The sequence below is a fragment of the Megascapheus bottae genome, chromosome 12 (genome assembly GCF_031878675.1).
Source record: "Megascapheus bottae isolate mThoBot1 chromosome 12, mThoBot2.hap1, whole genome shotgun sequence".
NCBI lineage: Eukaryota > Metazoa > Chordata > Mammalia > Rodentia > Geomyidae > Megascapheus > Megascapheus bottae.
The window spans coordinates 23,673,879-23,681,268 of record NC_143520.1 but is presented as its reverse complement, the minus strand read 5'-3'; the positions used below and the strand labels follow the sequence as shown (position 1 = coordinate 23,681,268).

Sequence of the window (7,390 nt, the reverse complement as noted above, 5' to 3'; positions counted from 1 at the left end):
ATAATAATAATACTGAGCCCATTGGTTGCAGTGGATAAATTAAATTGAAGCCATTCTTTTTTTCCCATATATTTTTATTGTAATTAATAGAATGGTTACATTCTAGATAGAGGTTGCATTACTTCACATAAATTGAAGCCATTCAACTGACACCAAGGGGACACATATGATCCCAGCCCTTGGAGAGGGCACACCTGAGAATATATATTTTCCTTCTCTATCTTGGGCCTAAATAGAAAGGGTGACATTGATTAAAAGGCACATACTCATAAATTGACATGGAATTGAAGCCCTTTTATACAACCCCTTAAAGATAATAACTTTTTTAAATTACTTAATTTTCTTTAAAGAAAGACAATTGGTTTTTTTTTTTTTTTTCATTTGGAGGGTAAGGATTGTCTGGGCTGATGCAAACAGTATAATGTGTATAATAGACAAGAGGGATTTTATTCTAAGACTGAATTACTCACTAAATTTATACACTCTCTGGGTCATTTCTCTGTAGGTGGAAAAAGATGGGGCAAAAATGATGGAAAAAGTTATTTTTTTCCAAACGAAGAAAATTTATTGCCTTTCATTTGCTCTCTATGTTTCCTGCCAACTTCCTCTCTGCATTGGAATGCTGGACTGCATTTATTTACATTATTATGGCAAAGTTGCCAGAATCAAATCTTACATCCAATGAGCATTCATATTTTTTACATTAACTGTTCATTTTTTTATTTGTATTTTTTCCATATATCTTTATTGTAAGTAATAGAAGGGTTACATTATATTCACCAGATAAATACTAATACCATTTCTCATGTCTTAGTCGCCATTTCCCTCCCCCAACCCCAGCCCCCATCTTGTTTTCCCCCCTTCCCTATCCTATTTCAAATAACCAAATAAGCATATATACAATATATCAGATAACAAGGTGAAATACATATTTGTACAGTAAATTTAGAAGAGATAATTTTCCTTTACAACCAATTCCTACATATTCATCCCTGACGGTAGGAGTTATGTAAATCAAGACACAATGTACTGATATGTTGAATTAAAACCCTTTCAAGATAATAAACAACAAATTAACAAATTTAAATGTTAAAAAATCCGTATTGAAGCGTTATTATAGGAGGCTTTAAAATATAATAGAAGATAAATACAGCTAAATTTGTTTCTGAGCAGACAAACAAGGTGACAATTTAAAAGGAGGCATGACGAGAGAACCACTAGTCTTTGTAATGGATGTATAGAGACACCATGGAAGCTAAGTGAAGTTTAAAGGATAGTTGAACAAAATGCAAAATAATGAATAAAAAATGAATAACCAGACTACGATGGTTTTTCCAGGGCCAGTAAAAAAAAATAAGACAGAAACAGCTAATGAAATCTACTCTTTATAATTCACTCCTGACATTATGCCTACTAGAAAGGGTGCAACTCATGGAAGGACCCAGAGAAAGCTGAGTTAGTCTAGCTAAAGGAAAGCTTTTGACTGTGAGGGCTTACAGAAAGAAAAAAAAACTCTTAATTTCCATAGAAAAAGAAATGGTTTTCAAATAGCCTCAGAAAAGCTGACACTTTTTCCAAAATAATTAGAGCTATTATAGAATGTTATTTCTAAAATTTTATTGCATATGTACAGTCATATAAAATGGTCGTTATCAAAATGAACTACAAGAATTGGAAATGAGGCTTTTTGCTTGCTTTCCTCTTTGTTTTAGTTTTATTTGTGTGTACCTTTTTTCTGTACCTTTTGCCTGGTATGTAAATTTATTTGACTTGGGGAGCATAAGGAGAACCACCAAAAGGGTGGGACAAAAGGGTGAAATAGTGATACTCACTGGACACTATGTTAAAAATGAACTACCTATCTTGTGGAGAAGGGGGTCGGGAGGGAAAAACGGAGGGAAAATGAGGGAAGAGGCGACAGTCCAAAAAGAAATGTACTCATTACCTGACTTGTGTACCTATGTCCCCTCTGTACATTACCTTTACAATACAAGTTTTAAAAATCTCCTTTAAAAAGGAGTCATGAGGGGCGGGGTGGGGGGAGGAAAATGGGGACCAAAACACAAGAAAAGGTATCAATGTTTGTGAAGTAATGCACCTTCTGTCTGGTGAATATAATGAAACCCTTCTATTAATTACATTAAAATGAATATGAAAAAGGAGTCATTTTGTGAATGGGAAAAAAAGGAACAGTAATGTATTCTTTCATGAGTTGGTAACTTACTTGAAGAACCATCACACTGGATTGGCCATTAGCTTTTCAGGGTGTTTTTCCCCCCTTGGCTGGTAATGATGTAGCATTTCAGCATAAATCAAGCTTGCTAAGAACTTGTAACATCATCTGCCCCTTAGATATTTCATAAATATCACAAATTTTAAAGCTAGGACTTTTAGATGTCTTAAAAGGAAACTATTTAAAGATATTCTGTGGTAAATGTTTAGTCAAGGAAGGATCCTTTATCAACATAAATTATTCCTCCATATTTATAGGCTAGTCACTTTGAATTTTCATAACTGAATAATGATTTTTTAAAGGGAGCACATCCAGGCTGGCAAGTATTCTATCTTACAACTGTATATCTCATACTTGTTTCTAATTTTAGTGCAGTGAATGCATGCAAACATCATTCTAATTACCTTTACTCTATAAATATGCCAAAATACCTTAACCAATGAAAAAACACTGTACCACTAAATGCATGTATTCATAAAAAACAACTTAGATACTTACGCTCAAGGAAAAGAATTCAAATGTATTCTTCGAGTCATGCTCTACAGTTTTTGTAAAGCAGCTATGCTGTATCATACAAAGTCAATGTATACCAATATAGTTATATGATTTTCTTTCTTTTGTTTTCCCTCCATTTGGCAGAACAAACAGTTCTATAGAAGCATGTTTCTGAATATTTAACCATATTAAGCCTGAAGTTGACACAGTGCTCAGAACTGTTTACTTTAAAAGGAATGTGTTTTTGCATGTGCTGGTACATTTATGAGTTACTCCAAAAATTCTATTAGTAGTAGAACCTACTTGTCACTAAAAGTTTACCAAAGCACAATGAGTTTACACAAACCATCAGCAACATTATAAATATATTTAAGCTGTAAATATATTTCTAACATTATATTTATATGGTAAATATAAATATATTTTTCTCACTTGATGCAAAAATGTGATGAGTCTTGGAAACACTGTGCTAGACATTAGACTTTAGAGATACAACCCTCACTTCTTTGTGGTTGACTTTTATTTTTTTGTCCGTTGTGGGACTTGAACTCTGGGCCTGGGTGTTGTCCCTGAGCTCATCAGCTCAAGGCTACCATCCTACTCCTTGAGCCACAGCACCACTTCTGGTTTTCTGGTGGTTAATTGGAGATAAGTCTCGGGGACTGGCTTTGAACCGTGATCCTCAGATCTTAGCCTCCCAAGTAGCTAGAATTACAGGCACGAGCCACCCTTCCTGGCATGCAGTTGACCTTGTAATGTGTGCAGATTCTGATTTTAAGAGAGAAGTAACAGAGATCTCAAAGTATGATGTATAATCTTCCATACAAATCACTTATAACGGCTATATTAAACAAATAATAATCAGCTATACTTTATATCTAATTTATGATCTTTGGAGATTGGAATAACATGTCGATAAATTAGATGAGCATTAGTATAAAATTAGGTGATTGTAGGTTTTAAATTTAATAAACATTTTTTCTGACATAAAGTGTAAGTAATGGGAAACTAATTATTTCTGTCCATGGTTTCTTATGGATGACTAGAATACTTTCTAATATTGAGACAAGTGCCTGAACTATTCACTGCTGAATTAGCTTTGTAATACCAAACAAGTGATGTTGCCTGTATTAAAAGGCTGTCTTATTTTCTTTTTTTTTTTTCAATTCCCATTTATTTTTTTTTTTTGGCTTTTGGGGCAATGTCATTTTTCAATATGAAAAAAAGCAGCAAGTTCAACACAAAATGGAAATCTGAAGTGCAGGATAGGACAAAACCAAGGGCAGGAGGAAAAAGCCAATAGCAAAAAGCTGTTGCAAAAAAGATGGTGTCTGGTTGTCTCTCCAGTGCAGTGACCAAAGATGGCTGTGTCAGGGATTATTTTCCCTTTTCAAAAGGTAAGAAAAAGTGGGGGCAGGATGATTCTGGAGACCAGGGATGGCCCCTCCCTTTCTTTGATCAGAGGAAAGGAATGCACACCAGAAGGCAAAGTTGGAAGGGATTCCCACTTGACAGAGTAGGCATATTATCCCCAAAGATGAGAGCTCAAGACAGCTGCCACTACAATTAGAAATAATACTGTTAATGTCTAAAGCTGACAGTGCCTCTTAATGATTAGAAACTTGCACCCCACCCTCCTAATGAAGCCGACAACCTTCTACCCTACCCCTTCAGCCTGTAACTTACTTGGAGGTCAGGATGCCGACCATCGCCCATGATTTCAGCATGTTGTTGGTTCTAGGTAAATGTGGATGAGACTCAGCATCTTAAGATTTTTAAAAACAGAAATATCAACTAGACAGACGTTGATAAGTGGGTATCAGAAGGAAATTAAAAGGCAACCCAGAAGGGCAGAGATCTAGGTTTTCTAGAGCGGAAAGAGACAGGAGACATTCAACAAACAAATATTTATTGAGCGCCTACTGTGTGCCAGGCACAGAGGCAGCAGAAACAAATTCTGAAAGAAGAGGAAAAGGGGCAGCTGAAGAAGGCTGAGGGAACTGAGAAGCCTAAGGTGATGGGGGTGTCTCTTCCTTAGGCCTCCTCTTCAGCCTCCTCACCGAAATCCTCTTCCTCTTCTGCAGTGGCATCCTGGTACTGCTGGTACTCAGAGATGAGGTCATTCATGTTGCTTTCTGCTTCAGTGAACTCCATCTTGTCCATGCCCTCACCTGTGTACCAGTGGAGGAAAGCCTTTCTGCGGAACATGGCAGTAAACTGCTCAGAGACGCGCTTGAAGAGCTCCTGGATGGCTGTGCTGTTGCCATTGAAGGTGACTGCCTTCTTGAGGCAGTCATCTTGGGATGTCACAGACAGCTGTCTTGACATTGTTGGGGATCCATTCCACGAAGTAGCTGCTATTCTTGTTCTGCACATTAAGCATCTGCTCATCTACCTCCTTCATGGACATGCGGCCACGGGAGACAGCAGCCACAGTGAGGTACCGGCCATGGCGGGGGTCACAGGCAGCCATCATGTTCTTAGCATCGAAGACCTGCTGGGTGAGTTCAGGCACAGTGAGGGCCCAATACTGCTGGCTTCCACGGCTGGTGAGAGGGGCAAAGCCAGGCATGAAGAAGTGGAGACGTGGGAAGGGCACCATGTTGACTGCCAGCTTGTGGAGGTCAGCACTGAGCTGGCCGGGGAAGCGGAGGCAGGTGGTGACACCGCTCATGGTAGCAGAGACGAGGTGGTTGAGGTCCCCGTAGGTTGGTGTGGTCAGCTTAAGGGTGCGGAAGCAGATGTCGTAAAGGGCCTCGTTATCGATGCAGTAGGTCTCAGAAGTATTCTCTACCAACTGATGGACAGAGAGGGTGGCATTCTAGGGCTCAACCACAGTGTCAGACACTTTGGGTGAGGGTACTACACTGAAGGTGTTCATGATGCGGTCAGGATACTCTTCACGGATCTTGCTGACGAGCAGGGTGCCCATCCCAGAGCCTGTGCCGCCACCCAGAGAGTGGGTCAGCTGGAATCCTTGCAGGCAGTCACAGCTCTCCGCCTCCTTCCGCACCACATCAAGGACTGAGTCAACCAGCTCAGCCCCCTCTGTGTAATGGCCCTTGGCCCAGTTGTTGCCTGCCCCAGACTGACCAAAAACAAAGTTGTCTGGTCTGAAGATCTGGCCAAAGGGTCCTGAGCGCACAGAGTCCATGGTGCCAGGTTCTAGATCCACCAAGATAGCGCGAGGAACGTATTTGCCACCTGTGGCTTCATTGTAGTACACAGAGATGCGGTCCAACTGCAGGTGGCTGTCCCCGTGGTAGGTACCGGTGGGGTCCATGCCGTGTTCATCGCTGATGACCTCCCAGAACTTAGCACCGATCTGGTTGCCACACTGACCGGCCTGGATGTGCACGATTTCCCTCATGGTTAAAAATTAATTTTTCTTTTTGCTCGCCTCAAGTTATATGCGGGACAAGAGAATGTGAAAGGCTTTTTGGTTTGTTTCCTTCCTGTGCGGTTCGTGGGCTGAAAGGATGGAACGTGCCCCGGAGCCGGAGCAGGGAGGTCTGCACGCGACGGCAGGAAGATTCTGGCTGTCTTATTTTCTAATTCAGGGTTTTTCAAACTTCAACAAAGCATTTAAGATTGTGCTAAAAAGGTAAATTATTTTTGTTACTGGTGGTAGCATTTCTTTTTTAAAATAATTTTACTTATTGTGTTTATGTGGCAAACCCAAGGCCTCCTGCATGCTAGACAAGTACTCTACCACTAAGCCACATTCCATGCCCCTGGTGGTAACATTTCTTTGTAGACTGATTTCCAGTACGCATCTCAGGTTGCCTAGGCCTTATGATCCTTGTACATCTGAATACGAAGTGCTGGGATTACTGGCCTGCCACCACCATGCCCAACGTGAAAATATAAATTCTGAATCAGCAAGTTTGAGTTAGTTGAATTGAAGGCCTGAAATTCTTCATTTCTACTGAGTTCCCCCGTAATGCAATTGCTGGATGTCTATGGACTTTTAGAAATCTATTCTATGTATTTGGTGATGGATCTGTTCATTTTCCTAGGTTCCATAATTTTACCTGATTTGCTCATTGCATTTGTAGATTTGAAAGGATAATGTAAAAATTAAATGTAGTGTGGTAAGATATATTCCGACTCTTAGGTTTGAATTGTAATTCCTCTCTGCTTAACTTGTTGTATCAGAAGATGTATAAGTTTTGTACCATGAGATCAATAAGTGGAGACAGGCATTCCTTATTTAGAATTTGGAAGTATGGACTATCTTACTCCATTCTGGACATTAGAAAAAGAAGTAATTATAGATACTTTAAAGCACTACAGATATTTCAATTGTTGAAATTATAAGTATAAATTAGACCCTGGAAAAGACATGCAATCAAAACCATTACTTTGTGTTTTACATAGTGTTATGGTTTATCTCACATACACATAAAAACTACTCTTCATCTTCTATCTTTCTTTTGAATACTATGAATTGAATCTAGAATTTTAGTACTCCTAATGTATGGTTAATGATTCCAACCCCACCTAAAGAGGGCGGTGTTGTGTAACAGTAAAAAAAAAAAAAATCCCACAGATTCTAGAATCTACTCTGGGGGGGGGGGTGGAGGTGGAGGGGCACTGCTAAGATTTTTAGAAGCAAGCAGACTTTAAGAAGCAGTGAAGGTTTTGCCACTTGAGCCACAG

General features: G+C 39.4%; 1 pseudogene; it reads right to left on the bottom strand.

Moving 5' to 3' along the window:
• Window positions 1-4,669: 4,669 nt before the first annotated feature.
• LOC150056341 (tubulin beta chain pseudogene) lies at window positions 4,670-6,209 on the bottom strand (annotated as a pseudogene).
• Between the last annotated feature and the right edge of the window lie 1,181 nt (window positions 6,210-7,390).